Source organism: Delphinapterus leucas, chromosome 16 (assembly GCF_059928025.1).
Source record: "Delphinapterus leucas isolate spDelLeu-1000000601 "Yukka" chromosome 16, BTC_Dleu_Yukka2, whole genome shotgun sequence".
Classification (NCBI taxonomy): Eukaryota; Metazoa; Chordata; class Mammalia; order Artiodactyla; family Monodontidae; genus Delphinapterus; species Delphinapterus leucas.
In genome coordinates, this window is record NC_143144.1 from 79239995 (window position 1) to 79265663 (window position 25669).

Sequence of the window (25669 nt, forward strand, 5' to 3'; positions counted from 1 at the left end):
TGCCAGACAAAGGAGATCCTGGTAGCAGCCAAACAGAGGCCAGAGCTGGGGTCCCCGGCCCTGCCGAGACCCCCCTGGGTCCCCACTCATTTGTCCTTCACCCTGTGATGATAGGGAGGATTCCAGGTGGGGGATGAGCCTGGATTCAGGGCTGGCTTATGGACTAGGTTGGCCCTCTCCAACAGACCAGACATCCCCCCACTCTGTATTTGTTGAGACTCTGGAGAGAGGCTTTCCATCGAGGGCTGCCAACACAGAGTTTGGAGAATAAACCCACCCAACACACACACACACACACACACACACACACACACACACACAGTGCCAGGAGCAGAGGCCCTGGCCCAGCTCGACTGTAGCCCCCAATCTCTCATTCCAAAGAAGAGGGCGGAGACCAAATAAGTGGTGATATCCTGCCTCCAGCAAATGTCTGACAAATCTGCACTTTTCTTCATGGAAAATTAAAAAGCTAAACTGCCCCAAGAATCTGATGGAGGATGACAGCCTCCAGGGGCCCTCAGAGTTCATCCTTGAACCAGAAACGAGATGGCGGAAAGAACACCAATCCCCGCATTCTTCCCACATCTTCCTACGGCAACAGCAATTCTGAAATCAGGTGTCTGGTTACATGACCCAGAGATGAGCCAGCTGCGGCCAACTCCCACCTGGATGTCTAGGAAACTGAGGACGGAGAAGCCGGCCGGTCCAAAACTTCGCCCTGCCCCGGGGTGGTTGCAACTTAACAGCGTGATCATAAGTGTCTGTCGGGAAACCCAACTACTTGGCCCAATTCCCTGGGGCAACTCGGCTTTCTTGTAATCCTGGAGATCCCTTATGTGCACAAAGCAAATACGGTTCTGTGTGTGTACATTTGGAAGACTTTATATAAACAGGTTCATGAATCAGAGGCAGTAATCCTCTGTAGACCAATAGTCTGATTTTTGGTTTGGAAATTATGGTCCCTATAAATACATGCCGGGACATACTTTATATTTTTAATGCAAATATTTACATTCCAAACAAAGGAGCATGGAACTTAATGACAAGCTATTTATACTGGCCATAAGAAACACTAACGGCCTCCACATTTCTTTCCTGAGTAAATGGCTCCTGACTTCTATTCCTGAAATACCAACCAAAATTCCATAACGTTTATCCCCAAGACTCTCAAGACACAAAAAACCTGTGCTCACTACCTTTTAATAGCCCAGAACTCTAGTGTCAGGAAATCCAAGGTCCTTACATTAGGCTCTTGACTCCTGCAGAAGTTTAGCGACGAGCATCAACTCTCCTGCACCATAAGCTACCGAATTGGGGATGCTTTTCTGTCCTCTGGGTGCACACCAGAGGCCCACATGAAATCCATCACAGCCCTTCCTCCAGGACTAGCTGGCTTTTGATGCATTCATTCAACTCTCGCGACTGAGTGGGCCCCCAGACAGCCTCATCACCCTTGAGGCTTGCTGGGCATGGGTGAGTGGACCACACCCAGGAAAACTAGAAAGAACGTGGTATAAAGTGGGTTGAGTTCAACAGCGTAGAATTGCAGACGCTCAGAGGAGGACGGTAACACCTGGATGGGAGGATATGGAGAGATGGTAAGAATTACTGGCAAAGCTTCCCGAAGGTGGTGACGGGAGGGGGTGCAGGGGGCTGATGAAGGTTCAGGCCATGCAAAGAGGGGGCTGGATCCACAGTTCCCCCCTGGGATGAACCGGGAGGGAGAACCAAGAGGAGGCAGAAAAGGCTCTCCCACTCAGGCTACCAGGCTGTCAGCCAGCCAGTGGCTCCGGGGGCACCCCCGCCCCTTGTAAATTACATGTGTGTCACAAAGGCTAATCATTATCTCAATCTGGCTAATCACTGCCACGCTCTACAGATAACAAGGCCTGGTTAACAGGCTCACTCCCTAATCTCAGTGTCCCCCTCAATACCCTTATCAACTGCATATCTAATGCTGCCCTTATCAATTTATGCCTAATAGGTGCCACGTGCCAGCCCCAAACCCCTGCCCCCCGCCCCGGTGGGTCAGGCCCGGGGCTAAGTCCTTATTATTTGCTGTGTGTGGAGGTGGGGTGGGGGATGGGGGGGGTATCTTCTTGCCCACTCCTGATGTTTCTTCCTCGTGGACAGAGCGCCACCTGTGTACCACCACCTGTGTCTACACCTGGTGGTGTCCATCCACCCCCATCCCAGAAGTGTGCAAGGAGGACCTAGACATAGGTAGCCTGGCCTTGCCTCTTCCCACACAGAGTAGGCACTGCCCCCTGCTGGCTGCCCTGTGGAGGAAGGGGGCCGGCCCAGGGAGAGGCTGCCGCTTTCCCACTCGACCTGTGACTCAGGGGAGGTCAGCCGGCCTAACTGCCCACTTCTCACTTGAGGACTGCGATGCCCACGTGCCCACCGGTTCAATCACATTCTACTATGTCTACTTCAGTCGGGAACGCACATTGCATTTTCACCTCCACCCATCTTTCTCCTCCCCTCTCTCTCTGTAGGTTCAGAACTTGGCCAGGAAAGAGGGGTTCAGTTTGGGGAGCTCCCTCGAACCCTAACTTGTACTACTGGTACTCAAACTACACTACAAGGACAAGGAAGAGATTATTAACCCCACTTTACAGGTGAGGAAACTGAGGCACAAGGAGATTAAACCACTTGCCCAGGGTCATGATCAAACGCAGGTCAACGTGGTGCCCAGGCTCACCCCACCCTCCAAGGGCCTATACAGGAGTCAACACCCAGGCTAAAAGAACAGCCGCATGATGGGCACCAAACACTTGGTTGATTGGAAAATGAAGGTGCTGGCCGAACTTACTTCATCCAGCCCGAGTCAGTTAACGTGTGTCACGAAGGGCAGACAGAGCTGCCCAGACCCCTTTCAACAAGGGGTGAGAAAATAACACACCTTCACAGACCTCTCAGACTCTGAAATGCACCTTCTAACATCACAGCAAATGTGCCACGGGCCCCGGCCCTTGGGGCAGCTCCCTACAAGGGCACAGCAGAGCGGGACAGAACTTCCCCCAAGATCCAGGGCTGCCCCGAGAGGGACAGAATTGCCAACTCTCAGGTCCTTTCCCCCTCAGAGGCCACTCCACTATGTTTTCGACCACAGGGAGCAAAAAGGGCCAGCAAACACATACTCCATTTCAAGAGAAGACGTGAAACCACCAGGTTCCCGCATATCACTGGAAAAAACAATTGCGCCTGCCTTGTAATCTAATTATTTGCCCATGCTGGGGTATTTTCCAGGCACCTGGGTAACCAGGCTGCCTGTTTCAATATTTTTATCACAAACACGATTCTGGAAAGTGTCCAGGTTTCCATTGTAATGATACTCTCTGCTTTTGAGGATCCACCAGCCTCACCTTCCTCAGAGACCTGAAAGGCCTGGACCAGGACAAACTCTAGGAATGTAGCATAGGTGTCAGGGAGAGCCTGCCCCGGCACAAAGGCCCCCCACACACCTGCTCAGGACTCTCTGACGCTTACACTGGTGCTCAACATGTAACATACAAAAGCCAGCCACCCCAGCACATTTCCTGGTCTGCCCTGGGCTTAAGCGCATCCCATGGGAGCACAGCCAAACTGACCTACAGCCTGTCCACAGCGTTCCGCTGGAAGCATCCCAGAGGGCAACTGTGGATCCAGCCCCCTCTTTGCACAGATGAAGAAATAGCCCAGAGAGGTGAAGCAACCAGCCTGACTAGAATCCAAAGTGTCCTGGGGCTCCTGGCCTTACGGGGTGTCAGAGAAGCCCTCTGAGGTAGAATATGCTAGAATTCCACCCCCAACACACACCAAGAAATATACACATCTACATAAAAAACTGTACGCGCAATTTCAGAGAGATCAGAGACGTCCCCCGTCCCTGGTTATGAGCTCTAGAGCTAAAGAATACCACAAAAGCCGGTGTTTCTTAAGCACTTACTGTATGCCAGGCACCACTCCAAGTGCCCGGCAGGTATTGTCATGTATAGGACCCCAGCTCTCAGGCCAGGGGTGAAGTCGCCCCAGACCACTCCAATGTCAGAGTCGCTAACGCAGACTCCCGCCGCACCCTGGGCAGCACTGTGGAACTCTGACTTGCGCAAGTTCTGCCTCGCCTACTGCTCTGAGCGCTGCCTCTCAGCTCCCACGCACCTGGCCCTGGGCCTGCACCTGGAAGGAGGCGTAAATGCTGCATGTAGCTGCTGCTGATGAAAGAGGCTGCTCACGTTTCCTGTACATCCTTTTCGAAATCAGCAGAGACTGAGAACCTGCTTTCTTCTGCCACCTCCCCGCCCCTTACCACTTGCTGATTCACGCCCGCCTTCCCCTTATAGAGCCAGGATTGTTTTTCTCCACCTCCAGCCCCATTTCCCTCCTTCCTCCACTGCCATTCCGTGCTCCTAGCTCCTGCACATCCGGATGACTGAGAGCTTCTTCCCTGTGATCTCCAAGAGCCTCCCTGCCCTCTGATTGAGACAAAGGGGGACACCTGTCTGACCTGGCTGGCACAGGGCCAGCTGGGAATCAGTAGGGGCCCAGCAAATGACAGCTGTTATGACCAAATGTCTTCCTCCCCAACCCCTGTACTTAAGAAATATATATATTCTGTATTGGCCCAAATCCACACAAAACCTTTACTTTTCTTCCTAGATATGGAGACTGGATACTCAGTAGACAACTCCCACCTCTATGCTTCATTTCATGCTGTGAAGACACGGGTCTACACATAAGTCATCTCGTCCCAGTGCTTCATTTTAAAGGATGAGCGTCTCAGGAAGGAAATCAGACCCCAGCACTTGAGAACAATAACGAAAGACCCTGTGCAAGTCAAAACAGTCTCCCAGTACGTCGTTAGCTAAATGAGAAGACGGGCTCTGGATTCACAGCAAAGCAACACAGTTCCGGCGGAACTCAGTCGACATCGCCTGAGCATCCTGACTTTCAGGTGGATGTACCGTTCTCACCAGTGGCTGCAAGTGTCGCTTCTAATCACGTGCTGCTAAAGAGATGCCCAGTGACAGAGTGCTCACACGGTGACACTGCCAGGTCAGCTACGATTCAAACTAGTTTCTGTTTTTAGAATTTAAGGAAACTCCTCTCTCATACAAATGCATCCCAAATGACACCTGGCAATCCGGGACCTGCTGAGACCTGGGGACCAGGACAGGGTCTGGATACAGGGACAGGAAGCAAGAACTCCCCACCACAGCGAAGGTCCATTCATCTAGGAGTTTCCAAGAGGCTCCAGCCCAGCAGGGTGGGATGAAAGAGCCGGCCCAGGAGCTGGAGAATCAGAGACCTGGGCTGACTTTCCACTTCTGGGCTGTGTGACTTCCGACCCACTGCTCCGAGCCTCAATTTCCACATCAGTAAAAGGAGACTCTCCTCCTATACAACCCACCTCTCACTTTCCTTGCCTTACTGTCCTGCCCACCTTTGAACGCAGCTCGCTGTTCATTTGTCCATCAGGTACAGGCATTTTTGCCTGCTCCCTTCCTCTGAGGGCTGGGACTCTATCTTATCATGGTGTACTATTTGATAATGAAATTATATGAAAAGTTTTAGGCAGGGTGTCTCTTTCCACATGACAAGAATTCATCGCTTTGCAAGGCAGAAATAGAGACACAGATGTAGAGGACAAATGTATGCACACCAAGGGGGGGAAGGGGGGTGGTGGTGGGATGAACTGGGAGATTGCGATTGACATATATACACTAATATGTATAAAATAGATAACTAATAAGAACCTGCTGTATAAGTAAATAAATAAATTAAAAACAAAAGAACTCATCAAATAGCTATTGAATGGATGCATGGCACACAGCACATGAAGCGGCCGGGCACGTGGCCACAGGCACATCGGGCTCCCGTCAATTCTCAGTCCCTCGGCCCCGGGGAGATGCGATCCCCACACCCTGTCAGGTGTCACAGGTCTCTGACAGTGGGATGCCCTCCCCAGTACACAGACACAGGGCCAGACGTCAAGCTTCAGACCTGCTGGCAGAGTACTCACCCCACCCCCTACTTGTAGAACTGGAGCCCACACTTAAATGTCCAGGCTCGAGAATTCTCTTGAAAAGTAACAAGACCTGTCGATTTTTTTTCCCCCCAACTGGCTGGAGCTGAGCCAAAGCTGCCCTCCTTAGGTAGGGCATGTGCTCACCTGCCCAGGGCAGCCCCAGAGTGTCTCCCCTCTCCCCATCCCCTGGAGCTAGCCCGGATGCGGATGCTAGCCATGCCATCGGCAGGTGCTAGGCGGATGCTAGCCGGGCCACCTCCAGCCAGGCCCTAGGTGGCCTTGGACAACCACAGTCTAATCACAACCCAGCCCTAACCTAAAGCTTCTGCTAGTGCAGGCTCCAAGAGCCTGGGGCTCCCGTGGCCCAGCTGGTTGACTTGGAGTTTCTTTTCTGCTCTTTCTCCAGACACCAAGTAAGCAGAGTCCGCTTCCCAGCCTCTCCCAAACTTTCTTGTAAACATAGCCTCTTCCAGATGCAGGGATTAACCGTCTCTCCTTCAAGCCAGCGGAAAATCAAATTCCTCACCTCTTCTGGTCAGGGGCAGCAGCAACAGAGGAGAAGAAAGGTGCAGACACAGAGGCCTCACGTCAGCCACAGTGACAGTGCTGGGATGCCTGGCCATCTAACCATCAAAGAAAAGCAAGGCTCACGTGGGATCCACTATGGACAAACCCGCCTCTCCACCTCCCACACACAATATCCTGGATGAATTAACCCTGCTCACTGCAGTCATACAATACCCAGAGAGAAAAAACACAAAAACATTATTGAATTTCCTTCAGAGGGCCCTAGAAACGGTTCTCCCGGGGAGCTGGACCTGGGAGGGAAGAAGAGCCCTGCAGCTCCACTTCTGGCTCAACTACGCACCTATGCACTGAGAGAGACCACGGCAAGCTGCTTCACCTGGCTGGCTCAGTTTCCCCATGCAGCAGGAGGCAAGGAAAACATTTTCCTGCCAGTCTTTCAGGAGTATTAGAGACAAAAACGTATTTGATTAAAAACTACCTCATAAAAAGGCATTTTATGCCCATGCTATTTTAAACAAAATCATATATGATTTTTACCTCAAGACGGCCTGATTCAACGTACAGTTGATAAACTTAATAAGTACCACGTTCTGGAAGGGAGGGTTCCTGATTTTGCACCATTTGGGAAGGGGGCGGGAGCAGGAAAGCTGGGCATGGAAAATGGTGTGCGAGGTTCTAGAGGAACTTGGGGCAAATCTCCAGGCCTCGGTTTCCACCTGGACGCCTCAGCGGGTGCACGTGCCCCCGGGCTGCTTTCTGCTCCAACACCGGCTGGCTGGCTGCCCTCTTAGGAACCGCAGTTGAGGAAAGAGGAGCCGAGGCCCTGCGAAGCCCTCGGCTCAGCCTCACAGAACAGCGCGCCACATCCCTTCCCGGGGCGTCCTGCGGCTTCCCGGACATACAACTTCATTCCCCAGAACTCCGTGCCATCAGCTCACCCAACGTGAATGCAGCAAAGGGCCTCGGGGAACCGGAAACTGGGGGCCGGAGGAGCGAGTCTCAGCCCCAGGCTTTGCCGCCTCCTTCTCGAACCTCCCTGCTCGAGGCGCGGACGTCCAGCTGCCTACAGTCGGCACCCGAGCCCCAGGCTTCAGTCCACACCCGCCGCTCCAGCCCCGCGGGCCGACCCCGGGCGCTGGGCGGACGGGCAACGTGGGCACCAGGACCGCGACGGGGCGGTCGAGCAGCCGCGCCCAGGACCCTGGCGGCTCCAGATCCTAAACACACAAGCACACACAAGCGCGCGCGCCGGCCAATCCGTTCGCCCGGAGGAGTCGGAAGGCGCTTCCACAGCTCTTCATTCATTCCCCCAAAGGCGAGGTTCCCTTCTCCCGGACGCCTCCATCCTAAGATCCTAGGGGGCTCCAAGGGGGCCAACTGCGCCACGAGCCGCCCGCCATCCGCCCACAGCCGCCAAGTCCTCTCCACCCGCACACACAACCCAACAGACTCGGGCCCATCACGATCGGCAGCGTCGCCCCCGCGCAGGGGCCGTTGCCACCCCGGCTCCCCACAGCTTCGTCACCCCGCAGCCCCACCGCCTGGCCGCCCCGCCGCGCCACTCGGCTCAGACCTGCAGCGCTCGGCTCGCCGCGCCCAGGCCGGCCGGGGACGCCGCCGCCGCCGCCACCGCAGCCGGGAAGCGCCGGCTACTCCGGAGTCACGCCGCCTCCTGAGCTGCGGCGGGGCGCTGGGAGGGGGCAGGGGGCGGGGAGGAAGGAAGAGGGAGCGGGGAGCAAAAGTTCAGGACGCCCCGGGCCTCGCCGCGCCCCCGTCTCCTCCCAGGCCCGCCCCCGCGGTCCCCCTCCCGGAACCCGGTCCCACAGGCTTCGGCGCCTGGGACACCCCCAACACACACCAAGCCTCCCCTCCCAGTGCGGCCGCAGGACTGGAGCCGGGGCGAGGAGGCGGTTCTGAACCCGAGTCCAGGAAAGAGTGGCAGATGCACACCTACCTGCCTCGGGCCGCGCCTGGAAACTTCCCAGAAGTGCGCCGGGAAGCGGAGCGCAAGGCTGGGGAATCCCCACCCCCACCCCCCATCCCCACCCAAAGCGCGCTCTTAAGGAGAAAGCACCGATCTGTCGGTCCGCCGGTCCTCCGCCTGCAGCGCGCCGCCCCGATTCCGACTCCTGGGGTCGTTCTCCTGGACAGCCACCCCGTGCGTGCCCCGTGGCGTGCGCCCCCCGCCGGCCTCCGGCTGTCCGCAGCGCCACCACCCCGCCGCCGAGTCCCCCGTCCCCGAGCTCCGACCGCATTTTCCTGAGCCGGGGAGGGGGGCGTGCGACCCTTCCCGCGGGGTCTCCAGCGCGCGGGGCGCCCAGAGCACGGCCAGAACCGGCGGCGAGGGGACGCCCTCGGCTGGGGGCCGCGGTTGGCTCGGGGAGACTGGGCCAAGGGTCGCGGGGCCCAAACCTGCCTCGGCTCCGCGCGCTCGCAAGTTCATTGTCTGCCTGGGCCGTCGTCGCCGCCGCCGCTGCCGCCGCGCCGGGAGCGCCGCGGGGAGTGAGGCTGCGCGCAGCCTCCGCCAGGCCGGACTCCCTACGCCCAGCCCGGGCCGCCCCCGGCGCTGCCCGGCCAGAACGCGGAGGGGCGCCGCAGCCCGGAGCCAGACACCACCCGCCGCTCGTCGCCGCCCCCGCCGCCGCGCCTGGCACCCAACTTGTACCTGAGAAGCCCGAGTCCAGCCCGGGAGCCTCTTCGGCTCCGGCTCCGCGGGAGCGCGCCCAGCCCCGCGCCTCGAGCCCCTCATCCAGGGCGCGTCAACCTGACTACCCGAGCGCGGGGAGGAAAAGTTTGGGAGTGACGTGCGGATGGCGAATGAAACATCCGAAAAGAACCCTCCCCCCGCCCCATGTCGCGCTGACACACATCAGCTCGAGTCTGGAATGTGAGAAAAAGGCGTGTGCGCGGAGCGGTGGGTTCGGTTCCCGCCCCCTCTCCTTACAAGTAAACACGGCTTGTGCGATGCGGTGATTCCAAATAGAAAGCAAACCGAAACCCCTAAAGTCTAACAATGACACCCTGCCAGAGACATTTTTAACGAACTTGGCGGTCTGGAGCCAGTCCATACGTTGATATTCAAGGCCACGGCGCTGGTGGGTTCCTAGCCCTCTGTTGTATTTTTGCATCCCGAGAAGGTTCTCCCGGGCTCTTCGGCCCAGCCTGTTTGCTTCCACGGTGAGGGAAGGCTCAGCGGGACCCCGAGCCCGGCCGACCGCAGTGGCCCAGGGGGTGGCAGCTCCAGGAAACCACCTGGGCTGCCCGAGGTCAAGGAAGCGGCACCAGTGGTCGACTCCGGCCTCTTGAATGGAGATACCGTCAGTTAAAGAAAAGACACTTTGAATTCTGGAAGACTCGACTCAAGCCCAGCCTCTCAGGAAACAGGTCCAAGGGACAGAAAAAAAAAAATCCTTGTTCTCAGTCACATAGCCTTTTGCCTGCCCGTGTCCCCATGGCTACAGTCCAGCATCTTGTCCTCAAAGCAACAAAGCAACCAAGAGTGGAGCTAAAATGCTCCATAAGTGTCAAGCGCTGGCCCACCGCTGAGGGATGTGTCCTGAGGGTGCCTTTTCCCCCTTTCCTCTCTTTCTGGAAATACGTGACTTTGATCGCTTGAGGCTTCATTTCACCCCCCGCCCCAAAACTATAACCCACCATGAGGTCATAAACTTCGGCTCAGCATCCACGGCAACTAATGCAGAGGTCACAATCAGAGGATTATAACTGCAGATGGAAAGCTGGGATGAGAGGGGAATTCTTCAAAACGGTATCTTGTTTTCCTGCAAATAATGCCTCTTACATAAAATCTACGAAGAAAGATTAATGCAGCAAAGAGACCAGCCTTAGAATCTCAGACTAGATTGCTTTTTCCATATAGACTCCACTTGGTGGTTTTTGTTCATTATTATTTTTTTAAACAAAAAGCTTTTTCTGAAAATACAATGAGCTGCTTTTTGCGGGTTCACAATTCCCAATAGATGATGAGGCCATTTTTCAAGGTCTTACCCACGTTGTGGCTTTGGGGCTTATTTATTAGTTCCCAAGAAAAGCCAGCCTTTCAGTAAGGTTTATATACTCAAGTAATTGCCTCGGGGGACACAGTGAAGGGTGCTGTTAAAGAAGGTTGGTTGTGCATGCTTCTGCAAGGAAGGCCCTGGGCCAGGCAGCTGTCAGACCAGAGTATGCAATGGGTTTAAACAAACACAGGGAAGGTTCTGTGGAAACACGGAGGAGGAAATCCCCTCCTGTAAGCGTGTGTGGAACCTTATCCCACAGCCACACATATCTCGTCTTTCCTCTCCTCCCTCCAAGTAAACACACCACTCCGTTGTGGAGACAGCGCAGGGCCCACCCAGATCTCACTTTCAGATTCAGGTGTCAGAAATCTCAGTTGACTCAGAGCAAACTGTTTTTAAGTAAAATCACGGTGCCGCTTTGATATAATTCCACCAGGGACTTTCTAAAGGTATTTATATACGTGCCTGAGATTAACTGGATGGCAATTTTTCCCCTCAACATTAATTGCAAAAAAATCACCCAAGAATTGCCCTTGAGTCTTTTATTCTGGAGAGTTGAGAGAATACCCAAAGACCAGACGTGTGAGTGACTGGGTGGGTGAGTAGATGGATGGGTAACTGTGAGAGAGGCTGGTGCCAACGTGATATTGGCAACTAATGGGTAAAAACAAGTAATTTAAGAAAACGAATATCCCCTCACCATATGCACACGTAGGCCTCCATAATTCTGGAATTAAATTGTCTGGCTTCAACCCCTACTGCTGACACCAACGAGCTGAGTGACCTTGGGCAAGTCACTTCTTTCTCTGCATCAGTCTGGGGCCTATAATAGCCCCTACAAGCAGTAAATTGAATTATTGACCCCATGGGGGTATTACGCGTCTACATCTTTGTCACAGCCTCATAGCACATGGAATGTGCTTCCCCATCCCTTGACTTTGGACTTGATCATATGACTTGCTTTAGACAATGAGATTTTGAAGGATGTGACTGAATCAGAGGCTTGACATGTGTTGCAGGGCTGGGCTTGCTCTCCTGTGCTTTGGATCCATAGTGAGAAGAACACATCCTGAGAAGCTGCTGCCTCTTCCAGCAAGGCTCCAGAATAAACATACGTGGAGCAGACCTGAACTCAACTTGCAGCCTGGAGCCAAGTGACCCAGCCTGGATTCAGAACTGCCTCAGCTGATGTACAAACACATGAACAAGGGGGAAATGCTTGTTGCAAGCTATTGAATGTTGGAAATTTTGTTACATAGCATTATTGTGGAAGTGGCTGACTGATACATTCCCTCAGTGGGCTGGTGTGAAGACTAATGATACAGTGTTTGAAAAACATTAAGCATAATTCTTAGGACCTAGTAAGAGCTCAGAAATATTAGTTATTATTTAATCAATATTACTGAAAGTGGTTTTGCATATAATAGTCACATAAGAACTGTTATTGAACTGGTTAATTGAATTAATAGACAAGTATTACTTGAGTAAAGATTCTATGAGAATGCAAGCACATCAGGAAATTGGAAGACCAGGGACCTGCCATGATCCCCAAGTTACATTCATTCATTCATTCATTCAGCAGACACTCCCTGAACCTCTGCTCTGTGCCACACACTAGAGTGAATGTTGGAGCCACTAAGAAGATTAAGTCTCCAAACCCTGCTAAGGATGGAGATCTACAGATCCCCACCATGTGACAAACACTGCTAAGTACTTCCCCATGCTACATCATTTGACCTTCACAACAGCCTTGTGAGCCAATATTATTTAATCCCCATTTTTCAGATGAGGAGACTGAGGCTCAGGAAAAAAAACAACATAGGAAAAGACCAAAGCCCACTCCTGTACCTTTAGTGTGCACTCGTGCCGGTGAATTCAAGTTCATGGTGGGCACACCCATCAGGTAAGCGCAGTGAGAATAAAGAAGTAAACACAGCTGTGTCAATCTCCAGGCGTCTTATGTGCAATTTGCTTAAGAAATACTGAAGCTTGGGGGACCCAAGTTCTGCTTCTGCCATCAGCTGTCTGGAAGCCCTTGAGCCCCTCTCTGACCCTCAGTTTCCCCACCTGGAGGGGAGAAGGACCTTGAAAGCTGCAGCTTTGGCATCTTCTAAAGCTGTTGATTCAAGAGGCATTGCTGTTGGAAGTTCATTTTAAAGGGATTAGGGATGGGAATCACAGTGCAAGGAACTGGTCCAGTAATTTGAAAGTGGGGACAACAGACCACTTAAAGGTAAAGGAGATAAGGTCGGGCCATGGGCACTGCTCATTACAAGCCCCAACTCAACAGCCGCAACCTTGCCTTTGGTCATTCCACCATGTGAGCATTGAGACCAGAGCATTTGGGGTCTTCCAAGAAACTTCTGTCAGAATGGAATGCCCCCTCTTAGATGTCAGAGGACTTAGTTTTCAGCTAACGCCTTACTTTTCAGTTAACACTTTAGCAGAGACTGGGATGAAGTTCAATTCACATTCAGCTTATTCCCCAACTCGAGGTTGTTTCCAAGGGGACAGCATTGGGGGGTGGGGACTGCCAGAGTCAGAGTTCCTGTGCTGGGAAGGGCTGCACCTGAGGGCCATGGGGCCCCTGGGGATCAGTGCACAGGCTCTCCAATTTGTTTCGTTGGACCTGGCTTCAGATCTCTGCCACCAGCAACGACCTGCTTCCAGCCCTGTGACTTTGACGAATTTAGACTGCTCAGTAACCTGAAGTGCATTTCAATTTCATAAATTTAAAAATACTGTGGTTAGACAGATCCCTTCTGCAGTAATGCATCCATTAAGTGCACTTGAAGCCAATTTTGGTATGCTAATCCATCACAAATCAACGTGAAATTTAGGTTCTTGTGAAAATTTCCTACACTTGATCCAAAACCTCAACCAGATTTAGGATAATAACAAATTCCTTAAAGCTGCAGACTTCAACTCTGTATTGAAACTTCAGTGAAGAGAGCAATGGAGCCAGTTTTAAACAAACGTCGGAATGGGTGTGTTTACACGAGCGCTGCCTATTCTAACGGGGTCCCCCCCGGGGGTCAGTTCACTTACTCTAAAGATGCTGCCACAGCTGGAAGGTTTTAGAACTCTATTCTGAGTTCCCTCCAGGGAAATCTGTAAGCCCTTTCAGGACAAGAACAGGGTCAGGTAAGTCTCTGTATTCCCAGCCCCTAGCTCAGAGCGTGGCACAACGGACACATCCAGTGAATGACCCAGTTGGAACTTCCTGGCTTGACTAGCGACTTGTCCACCAAATTATTTTCTAAAATCAAATGCCTTCCCCACCAATGAAGACTGGAGATCCGAAAAGCACAGGCAGAAACCTCTGAAGGAAAATCAGATGAAGACTCTAAGTGGTTTTAGTGATGACAGCATCATCACCTCTTCATCCTCCACGAGTGAGCGTATGGCCAGTAATTGGTGATAAAAAGAGCCTACAGGTGATGAAAGAGACGTAACATCATTGTTATCACTACCTAAGACTGTTGCTACCAACTGTTGGTGGGCATCGCCTATTAACTGGCTGTTTTTAGCTGCATAATAGACATTTCGCCAGTAAGATAAAGTTTACAGCTGGTAGCATTTTCACTTACTCGCTTCTGTCATAAAATCTCCAACCCACCCAACAGCAAGAATGAGCTGTTGACTTAGTAAATTTAGAGCAGCATTGCCTGCCCTAGCTGTGAAATACCTGAGCCTTCTAAACACGTTTCATTTTCCTGGTTGAGCATTTAATGCAGTCACATGTTACAAAGCCCTGCTTGGGAGGATGAGGGGAATGACACACCCACACGCAGAGGCTCCAAGCAGCTGTTGGTGATTTGCACCCCTTTCCTGCCCAGCTTTGCTGCTGGGTTCAACCCAGACCTGCTTCACCCCTCACAACCCCTGGCTCTCTGAATGTCCCCACCACACACCTGCCCAGGTGCCTGAGGCAGAGGCCCCAGGGTCATCCTTAGCTCTTGACTCTATCACCCCCAGCTCTCATTAGCCACTGTCATCTTCTCAACCCTGCCGATCTTAGAAGCCTGGGATGTTTTTAAAAGGCAGATTCCTGGACCTCAGTACCAGAGATTCCATCTCAGTGGGTCTGGGGTGAGGCCCCAGGATCTGAAACTCTGGGGGTGGTATCTGGGGATCTGTATGTTTAACAACCCACCCCCACTCCGTACCCGCTGAAGTCTGAGAACCACTAGTTTGGACACATCTCGCCTCTCCCTTGGGTCTGTTGCAGCAGCCTTTAGCTACACTCTCTGCTTCCTTTCCTGACCTCCACTAACTGGTTCCTTCTACACGCGTAGCCAGCATCTTTCCGACACACAAATCTGAGCGTGTCAGCCCCCATAATAAAACACCTGTAATACCTCCACTGCACCCAAAGGTGAGTCCAGTCCACATTGCCAGGCAGGGTCCAAGGCCCCGCAGCTGTGCCTCTGTCTCCCTTCCCAGTTCTCACACACCCATCAGCACCTTTCCCACTGCTTCCGAAAGTGGCTCAGGGACAACAGATATGGTCGTTCTGAGATGAGTTCTGGGAAAATGGCATCGTGAAACATTCCCAGGGACTTTCTGCTCTCGGATGGAGGGTTAACTAGAGAAAAGTTGCTTCCTTAGAAGTTTCTTTGATGACATTAAAACCCAGTGTGAGTGTGGCCCCTTCTCCTCCCCAGGCCTTACATTCCTGCCCGTGACATGGGGGTGGAACTGGATTATCTCTTGGGACCAAGTTCTCTCCAAAGTGTCATTAGAATCTTGATTACCCAGCATGAGAAGTGACAGAAGGTGATGTGTTCACTATTTGCATCAGTCTTCTGTAGCTGTGTAACAAATTACCCCAAACCCAGTGTCTTAAAACAACACCTACTGACTACATCACTGTTCTGTGGGTCAGATGTCTGGTGGGTTCTCTGCTTCAGGTCTCACCAGAATAAAATCAAGGGGACAGCAAGCCTGGGTTCCTATCTGCAGGTCCTGTGGAGAAAGTGCTTCCAAGCCCATTCAGGTTGTTAGCAGGATTCATTTCTTTGTGGTTACTGAGACCCTAGCTTCCTTGCTCGGTGTTGGCTTGGGTTTAGTCTCTACTCTCAGAGGTCACCCTCGTTTCTCCTCACGTGGCCTCCTCCACCTGTGAAACAGCAACAGCATTTCAAGTCCTTCTTGCTCTTGGGACCCGTTTGCCTTCTCTTCTGCCTCTTCAGGGCTTCTGTGATTGCACTGAGCCTACCAAGGAGAATCCAAGATATTCCTAATGCAGGATAATCTCCTTCTCTTAAGGTCCACCGATCAGTAACCTTAACTACAACTGCAAGGTCCCTTTTGCCACGCAACCTACACGTTCAGAGGCATAACACTGGGAGCAAAGGTGACGGGGGTCATTTAAAATTCAGCCTACCACACATCAGTGTCAGGAAATCCAAAAGTCTAGAGGCTCTTGCCCGCATCACTTCTGCAGGGAACGTTTCCCGAGTGGGTCCAGGGACACCAGTCATGAGCTCCCAGAACAGCAGCCCTGCCCTCTAGAGGCTCACAATCTAAAAGGACACAGACAGGGAGAACCAAGTGTCAAGCCTGTGCCAGCGCTGGGGCAGGGGCCTGGGGGGTGGGGGTGGGGCAGCTTTCTCATGCACTCAATAAGAAGTTGGCCTGCATAAGCGTCCCCAACCCCCAGTCATCCAGGGAGCTCTCAGATTTTGCTTCATCTGGAGCAGTGATTCACTTACCACGTTCTTTCAATGCGCTCACATAGAAGCAATTTACATACTGAAATATATACAGATGAAGCTGTAAGGTGGCTGGGAGTTGCTTCAGTATGGGGTGTGGGAAGAGTGTGGGGCACAGAGAAATGGCAGTGGCCACGGGCTGATGACGGTTGGAGCTGGAAGGTGGGGTGTTGGGCACCCATCTCTATTTCTGGTCTGTGTTCGGAAAGCCCCACAGTGAAAAGAGTTTAAAAAATATACTTATAAAAGATGAGTTATTTCCTTATGAATGGAAAAACCACTACCACTCACCATAAAAATTTGTCAAAAATTAAATATAATTTAAAACACACACACACACACACTAAGTGGTTAAATTCCAGCCAGGTACTGAGAGGTGTTTTCTCCCTGTTAATACTCGCTGTTAGGAAAGTTAGCAAGTGTCAGAGTTTAAGGACTGGGACGCAGTGAGCTTTCTCACTGGGATAGTTTTTAAGAGGATTTAACAATTTTCTTTAAATCCTTCTGATATAACTTTCGCAGTAAGCGTCTCCATTATATTTAATGCCTGGTCCATGTATCCCCCGAAGTCCCCTGTGGTCTGGACAAGCTCTTGAGGCCCCTCTGGACCCTGTGGTGTCCCAGACTGTGACTGTGTGTGTGCAGAGAGGGCGTGTGGACGGGGAGGGGTCAGAGGGTGGAGAGGAACAGCCCAGGCCACCAGGGAGAGTCCCCTTAGGTGAAGAAAGCTTGGGCTCCGAGTTTGCCCTCCTCTGACCTTGGCACCTGAACCTCTTCTCCAAATCTCACTCCCCTCCCCACTCAAGACTCAAGACCCAAAGCATTTCTCATACCCCAACCCCAACCGCAAGCTGGCCCTAGGAAAGAGCCTGGGGGCCTCCACACCTTAAATGAATGTCTAACGAAGGCCATTCTCCCATCCCCAGGTCTCAGAGGAGACTGCAGGTAGCTTTTTTATCTAAGTCTCAGGCATCCTGAACATTTGAGGAGGTTGAGATGGGAGGTTCTCAGCCAAGGCATGACTTGAAGGCCTAACCCATGGGCCACATCAGTGGAACTAAGAAGAGGCTGGATCACGGCAAGTCCCTCCATCCAGAATTGAGCTGTGGACCCTTCTGGTCAACCGTGAGGTAGGCCTGATGACTTCCTGGCACTTTGCAGTGACCTGGTCTCCAACCCACCCCAGTTTCCCAAGGACACGGGCAGAGCAAGGAGATGTGCCAACTGTCTGGCTATCCCGTGGCCACAGGGGAGGGAAGGGGAGAGAGTAGAACCAGTCCCTCTCCGGGAATACAGGGTGCTCTCCCGGCCTCACGGCTGGACACAGACAGGGGAAGAGGATGCTTCTTGCACACCTGTCTGTTGCCAGGCACTCTGCTGGGGGCCGTGCACATTCCTTCCAGCCGAGACACTGTTGACGGGACGAGAGGTGGGCAACGGGGGAGGGTGGGGTCTGGGGCACTGTGGAGCACACACCCCCATCCAAGGAGACAGCTGGGTCTCAGCTCCTGCTAGACAGGGCATGGGAGCCAGAAGTCTGAGTTTTATTGTGAAATAGCACAATTTTAAAGGTAATCTTGGATTGGCAACTAAATCAGAGAAAAAAATTATATGGCACAGTGGGAACCAACCCATTCAGATTGCAGGAGAGATGTCCACAGGCTACCACTTCCGTAGCTCTGTACCAATGGCTCCTGACACTTCAGCAAGCTGTTTCTGTGAAGGTCTGGGAGGGCCTAAGAGGTTATCATCCCATTTTACAGGTCAGAAAACTGAGGCTCAGATCGTTGCCCAAAGGCACACAGCTTTGCAAATAGCAGAGCAGGAGATGGGGTGTGGCCCATTGCCCCTTGAATCAGTGCTCTGTTCGGGGTACCCCCCCAACTCAGAAATGGACCAGATGTCACCTGAGAGTCCCATCCAGAAGGTTAGCTCTGAAAAGGCTGGAACACTCAGTCAGGGGTCTCCTCCAGGAACCTCAGGGGCCACCAGTCACCTCACTCCCGGTTTGCATAATTACACACCAGTGACACACACCAATGGCCGTAAGCGTTCTCAGACGACAACGCTACGATTACAATCCTCAGAGCAGTTGGTCATTTCTCGTGTATTCCCTTTTTTTGCCTGGCCAAGCCAGCCTGTATCATGGTAGTTGTGATGTATCTGGCCTCTGGTTGGCCCGCAGGAGGGAGAATTCTGGGAGGAAGGAGTCAAGCAGTGAGAAGGGTCTGGACCCAGAGACCCGTGTGCGCTGCAGCATAGGCAGGCCTGCTGTCCCTCTTTCCTGAGCCGTGAGGACCCACTGTCTTTGCGCCCAGGTGAGGGAGGAACTATTGTTTTCCACAGGTGCCCACTGGGGGCTGCGTCGGAGATAAGCCACCTTCTCCATTCACTGATCTCCCCGCAAGGCTGGGTCTCTGTGAGTCCTGGGTGTCCTGTCATGGGGCTCCCCTGAAACCAGCCTCATGCCGGGCTTCCCTCCTGCTTCACAGGGGCCCAGGACCCCCGAAGTCCACCCCGTCGATGCTCACCTCAATAGGAGCCGAGGGGTGCTTCTCCCCCTTCAGGAACCAGGATGCAGACATTTGTACAATGCATCTTGTCATTCAGACTAAGTCATCCCTCCTCAGGCCGTGATCAGGGCCTACAGCTGCTGGTCTGTTGGGGTTGGTATAAAAACAACTATTTCTTCTTTCAATTCAGCCGGAGAGCTAAGCTGATATTTCAGGAGTCAAGGAGTCAAATATTCATAGAAATGACTGCATGATTCTCATTTGGAATATTAATTATGTGACGGGAACAACAGAACCAGTTTTTGTCTTTTTTTTTTCTGTTAAGCCCCAGTGAAGGAGCCGTCCCCAGACTGCTAAAAGCCTAACAAATAAACAGGGTCCCACAAGCAGCTGCCTGACCTCAGTCGGGACTTGCCCCTGGTAGAGGCCACGGTAACAATAGCACCAAAAAAAAAAAAAAAAAATCATACCTGGAGTACCTCTAGGGTTTTATAATTTACAGACACTTTTGCATTCGTCCAGTCCTTTGGGCCCCTGTACCTAACTCTTAAAGATCCATATGTGACATATTAATGCACCATTTTATAAAGAAGCAGTAGTCTTAGAAAGAGAAAGGGTCTTGCCCAAGGACTCAGCTGAGAAGTCCTAACTGTAAAGGAAGGATTCAATCCAAGGCCAAACCTTTCCCTACTAAACCCTCTTCACTCAGCAGAAAAATCTCAGCCTCATCGTGGCCCTGAGGAAAGTATATTATTCCATCCATTTTGTACATAAGGAAACTGTAACTGAGAGAGCTTCACCTTGGGCCCTTTCCCAAACCCCCTGTAACATTCACCCACCCATCCTTTCACCCTAAGGAGGCTCCTGGCAACCTAGGACCCTGACCCATTTTTCCCGGGATAAGGGACCCACAAGGGTGATGGCATTCAAGGGTGTTTTTCAGTTCTGTTTCTCTCCAGCTCAGTATTTAAAAAATATCAACCCACCAGAACCACAGAGCACAAGGCTTTCTGCACCTTGGCTAATTTCCTGCTGACTCAACCAGGCTGGGAAAGAGCCAACAGTGGTAACTTCTCTCGCCATGTGTGAAAAATATTTATGGTTGAATAGTCCTCTGTTTAACGAAAGGTGGTCAGGCCTCTCTACAGGGCAGAGAAGCTCCCACAAGTGTGGCTGTCCTTCCCAAGCCTGTCACTTTCGTGCGGGAGGATTCAGGTGGAGCTGCTTTCTCTCTCGTTCCAGCAGGGTTTTCCTCTTCTCTCTGCAGAGGCCGGGTGCAGCCACAATTTACAGAAGCCAGAGCAGAAGTTCCGGTTCCTATTTTCACCCCAATATGCTTTTCCTCGGTGAACCTGGCAAATAAATGACCTGACCCCTCTGCACCTCCGTTTACCCATCTGTGAAATGGCTAGAATAAAATGCAGGTATTGATTGATTTGTAAAGAGCCTACCTCTGATTCATCTTCAAATAACCTCCATGTTCAGGGCCAGGGGCCTCCTCCCTGGAGGCTGAACGTGGCTCTATGTTGACTTTAAAAGAGCCTTTGAAATGCCAGAGAAAACGGCAAAGGACATCAGAGCACACGAAAGCCACCTCTCCTGTTCAGTAATGCTCGAGGCTTTTGATGATGCTTAAGTGAGTAGCTCCTGTCTGCGGAGGACCGGGTGAGAGAGCCAGTTTCAGAAGGGAGCCTTTTACAGTATAGTGGATTCCAAATCCCAAAGACCAAAGACGGGGGGTTAATCATGTTTCAATTACCTCAACAGTTGCAAAGACTGATATCGATGTGATGTGTCCCAGCCATCCTCTGTGTTAAAGGTGTACTTCCATATGCCATAATTAGCATCTCGATTTTTGTCCCCCAACCCCTCCTGACCCGCCCCGGGATCGGATGTGTTCAGCCTGGGAATTGATCACCAGCTTCAGAACTTCAGCAGCTGAGATGACACGTGGTGCTTTTTAGCACCCCCACACACACCTTGGTTCTTCCAGGACTGGCCAGTTTCCCTGTCTCCTCCAAGCACGCCCAGCAGGGGTCTGTGGATGGAGGGCAGGTGACAGGCGGTGCTTGGTGTGGGACCCTGGAGATGGGCAGGACGGCTGTGCTCTGTGCATTGATTGCTCTTTAGCCCAGGCCTCTCTCCCAAGCTCTGTATGTCCCGTGGCCGGGACAGAGGTACCAGACTTCATCTTCTGGTGCCCAGCTGCCCCAGCCTCCCTGATCTGGTCTCAGGGAATGGCAGTCCCCCAGGCGAGGAGGCTGGGAATTACCCTTCATCCCTTCCTCCCCGCTTCCCACGGGTCTCTTGATTCTGCTTGTTGATGGCTCAAGGTGCTGTCTCCTCCTCCCGCCTCATTGCCATGGGCCCGCCTCAGGCCTCCACTCCCCTTGCCCAGATCCCTGCCTCCCAGTGGGTCTCCTTGCCTCCACCCCGCCCCAAGCCCCCACCTTCCTTGCTCTCCTAACCGCAGGAGCCCTGATCTACTCTCAGTTTCGAGCACTGTTCTTCTTGTCCCTGGACCCTCCCTCCACCTGAGGTGCTCTCCCCGCCCACACCCTCTGCATGGCTTCCCCCATTTCCCAGCCCTCCCTGCAGTTCGATGGGATCACACGAGCTCTGGTCAGGGGACTGCCAGTAGGATGACACGTGTCATTTCCAGTTGAAGCACAGAAAAGCAGGTGGGAACTCTCCCTGTGCTGTCTGGGGAGGGGGTGGACCCCGCAGGCCAAAGCAGCCTCCATCACTGAGTCACCATAAGGTGGACACCTGATGTCCAGTCTCTCAACATACATGGCCTGTGTGTGAACAAGAAACAAATCGTATGTGTCAGCCCCCTGAGATGTAAGTGTTGCAGTGACTGTAGCAGAGGCCTCGCCCACACAGATTCATGGCCTGGGGAGCTCCCTTCCCTCTTCCACACACTCAAGAGCCACCCCCTCTAGAAGCCAGTGAAACTCAGATCCCCAGCCTATGCTTCTACAGTGTCCTGTGATTTACCCAAAGGGAGGAACTTTGTCATCACCTGTCACCATCACCATCATCATCGTTCATCATTTCTTGATGACTGTCTAAATGCTGCACGCACACACCACATCTCATCTAATCCTCAGGATCAAGTATATACTATTTCTTCTTCCCATTTTGCAGACCAGGAAACTGAGGCTCAGAGAGGTTACGTGGCTTGTTTAGTTGCCCAGGTGCCGAGGGACGGTCTGTCCAAGCCCGCAGCTGGACCCCTTCGTTATCCGCTTCTCTACGCCCTGCACTCAGCACAGATTCCAGCACACAGTGGGTGCTCGCTGAAGTTCGTCGAATGAATTCACGAATGATGCTTGCTTTCTGGCCTTCCTTTTACGTAGTAGACCTCAGGGGAGAGGTGGGGCTGCAAGTGGCAAGTTACGCCCAGAAAGATCCCCACCACGCCCTCTCCCTCCAGGGCAGCTCACACCAAACATTTTCTCTCGACTCAGTTTGCAGAAGACTTTCGTGTGTGATGGAGTCTGGTTTTTTGATTTGTTCTGTTTTGGTTTTGAAAGGACACTGTGAAAGGATGGGATGGACACAGTCCTCATCACTTGCTTCTACTCTGACACTGGGATTCAGAGGCCTTGGCCCCTCCAGTCCTAGAATAGCTCCCTGGCCACCAACCCCAAATTTGCACAGCCCTCCGCGAGTGTAAGCACTTTTCAGGCATCTTAGGTCATTTGATTCTGAGATACAGACTTATTATCCCCATTCCCTAGGTGAGAACACTGAGACCCAGAGATGTTGAGCAATTACCCCTACCCAGCCAGCTCCTGAGAAGCCCACCTGCAGTTTGAGCTCAGGTCCCTCTGGCATCAGAGGCCACATGATCTCCCGGCCCCATGTTGCCTCTGCTCTGGGGCGCAGAGGAGGAATGCTAGGCTGGGCCCCGAGGCCAGTCGTCATGACCGCTGGGAGGAGGGGAGAGAGAGGGGCTTGCAGGTAGCCATGGTAGCCTGTCTTTGGTGTCACACTTAGCACAAGGGAGCCACTAGGCTGGTTGTCTTCCTTCCTGGGGAAAAAGAAAATCGAACCCAAGGTAACAAGTGAGAAGACTGTTTGAAAGACCCCAGGGAGGCCAGTTCCTGGAGGGGGCTTGGAGGCTGGGAGAAGAGCTGCCAGGTGAACAGACAGTTTGGATTTTGTGCTTTAATGGCTGGCTGTGTGATGCCAGGCTCTGGGAGAAGAGAGAGGCTCAGTGCTGCCCAGCGGGCAGGGACATCTTACAACGGCTGTGCTCAGCTGCCCAGTCGCTTGGCCTCCAGGAATCAGCTGAAAGTCGTTGTTTGTCTCTTTCCACCAGCCTGGCCTGATTTGAGACCCACTGAGACAGCCAATTGGATTTTAATTCACTCCCCATGATTGGCTCGTGGTGTGTCTGGGGGATGAGAAAATCCACAACCAAAGGCCATCGAAAGAGACAGAAGAAGAAAGGGTCCTTCTTTTTTCTTGGGACAATGGGATGCCCAGAGCAGCTGTGACTGTCTCGCTTCCAGCCTGAGGACAAATCCATCATGCAGGATTGGGTAGAGCTGATGGGATCGGGGGAAATGAGGTCAGAGCCCTGACATCCCATCCAGAGCATGCCCCGCTCTGGACTTCTGGGTTATGAGATGACAAATGTCCTTACAGTTGAAACCAGTTTGAACTGGGGCCTCTTGCTCCTTACAGCAAAATCATCCTAAATGGGTACATCAGGAGTCTGGGTCTTACCCTGGAGGCCACGGAGAACAGGTGAAAAATCTGGCGGTGGATGGATGGGCGGGGGACTGATGTGTTAACACAGGGGTCCCCAACCCCCGGGCCACGGACGGGTACCGGTGCGCGGCCTGTTAGGAACTGGGCCGCACAGCAGGAGGTGAGCGGCGGGTGAGCGAGCGAAGCTTCATCTGTATTTACAGCCGCTCCCCATGGCTCCCCATCGCTGGCATTACCGCCCGAACCATCAACCTGCCCCGCCCTGTCCGTGGAAAAACTGTCTTCCACGAAACCCGTCCCTGGTGCCAAAAAGGTCGGGGACCGCTGTGTTAACAGACGGTTAACAAAAAGCAAGAGGCTGCCCTAAAGGATACAGGGTCTTGCAAAGGGGGCTTCGGGAGTTAGGAGCAGGAAGGACTGGCATCTGGAAGGAGCGAGAAGCCACCAGTCCACGCCACACCCCACCTGGGAAAGAACCTTTACCAGGCGTGGGAAGTTCACCCATCCTGCCACTGGGAATGTGCCACAGCCTAGAAGGTCACCAGACATCCATCGTGATAGGGCACCCACCAGAGGCACAATGCCCATCACCTCTCCGCCCACAGAGACGGCGCTGTGCCTGCTGTGTCAACACGCGGTCATTGGAGAACATCTTTAATTGAAAACATGACCACGTAATCACAGCCATCACCTCCTAATTCCCTTTACCATTAAACAATGAGAGAACCTCAGATCAGGAGCCTGGGAAGCGCCAGTGTGGGGGTCTTCAGAGAAGAGAATGGATCAAATTAGGACATTTGATCTTGTGTGTGTGCTACCCTGATGAGTCACTCAGCCTGAGACTGTCGCCTGCTGCATCCTAAATGTTCATTAAATGCTTGGTGAATTGACCACAGGATGCTCAGGGCATTCACCAGATGTTTGTGTGGAGTTAACCCCAAATCTCTTGGAAGTCTTTGCTGGGGAGTCACGTGGAATCACTCACCCCTGGGTTTACATCATGGCTCTGCCATTTCTTGGCTGGGTGACCACGAGGCCATCACTTTACTTCTCTGCACCTCGGTTTCCCCAAACACTTCTGTGCAAGTGTTAGATCCTCTCCAGGTGGAGAGGAGGAATTGAAGGTGGAGGATTAAAGTGGGGTGGAGGGAGGGGGGACGTGAGGGGAAGAACAAAGCTGGAGGAGGGGACTCGCTGGCTTATAATTAGAAATGAACATTTTTCTATTCTCAGCCTCCTAAAATTTTATTCTCTTCCATAGATTCACTATTACACCTTTGAGTTCAGCTTAAATAGATTGTTTTGAAAATGTGTTCCCTGTTGGCCCAGCTGAGCTGCAGCCCTCCTGAATCCACACCACCACAACCCGGAAAAGGTAGTGCTCCAATGGACCCCCAAGGCTTCAGCACACTCGTGCTCAGCCGGCCATAGAGAGAGCCTGCCCATTTACCTCGGACTTCAAACCTTTAAGGCTCATGGGTCCCTATCTCCTTTCTGAAAAGGGTTCGTGGGTTCATTTTTCCATCAGCTTTCGAATCTGCCACAGCATCTCCAGGACCGCAGCCTATGCAGCCAGCGTTATAGATTACAGATGAACCCAAGGTGTGGGACTTTCACACACTTGTGCATGGGAAAGCCTGGGAGTGCAGAAATTACATTGGTTCCAGTGGAAACAGAATCTCCCTGTCCAAGAAGTCCACGCAAAAGATGCCTTTGTTCTAGAACATTGTCTACATTTCTCCCTCTGACCTGATTGCCCTGTAGCTTCCCTTACTCTGTTGTATGTAAGTGGTGCTCTGAGATCGCCGTCCCTACTAACGTGTGAATAATCTTCGCGTTCCATTGATTGCCATCATTGGTGGCTCCCCTTCCACCGTAATTCCTGCAGACTTAAGAACAGAACATGAGGTGACCACAGAAAATGAGGGGGCAGAGGGATAGAGAGAGCAGAATCCAACAGTAAACCTTTGTTCCACCCCTCCCCCCAACCACACACAGCCTCCATCCTGGGGAGGGCCTGGCCAGAGCTGGACAAGATGTCGGGGACCTCACCAAGCAGGCAGGACACCAACCCTTGTGACGGCAGGGAAACTGAGAGAGAGGCCAGCCCTGGGACTGGGCCTGCACCTCAGAGGGGAGGGAAGATGCCACCAACTCCTC

The 25669-nt window shown here is 52.6% G+C and overlaps 1 protein-coding gene across 3 annotated transcripts in view; it reads right to left on the bottom strand.

Moving 5' to 3' along the window:
* The window catches only part of CHST15 (carbohydrate sulfotransferase 15), a 100964-nt gene extending 91660 nt beyond the window's left edge, over nt 1-9304 (bottom strand). Inside the window, exon 1 of one of the 3 annotated variants that reach the window (XR_016388193.1) lies at nt 9204-9304. The gene's annotated coding sequence lies outside the window, so the exon portion shown is untranslated. Of the gene's footprint in view, nt 1-3931; nt 7934-8111; nt 8184-9203 lie in introns of those variants that run through there. The other 2 variants (XR_016388194.1, XR_016388191.1) reach the window with 2 other exon arrangements.
* Nucleotides 9305-25669: the final 16365 nt, after the last annotated feature.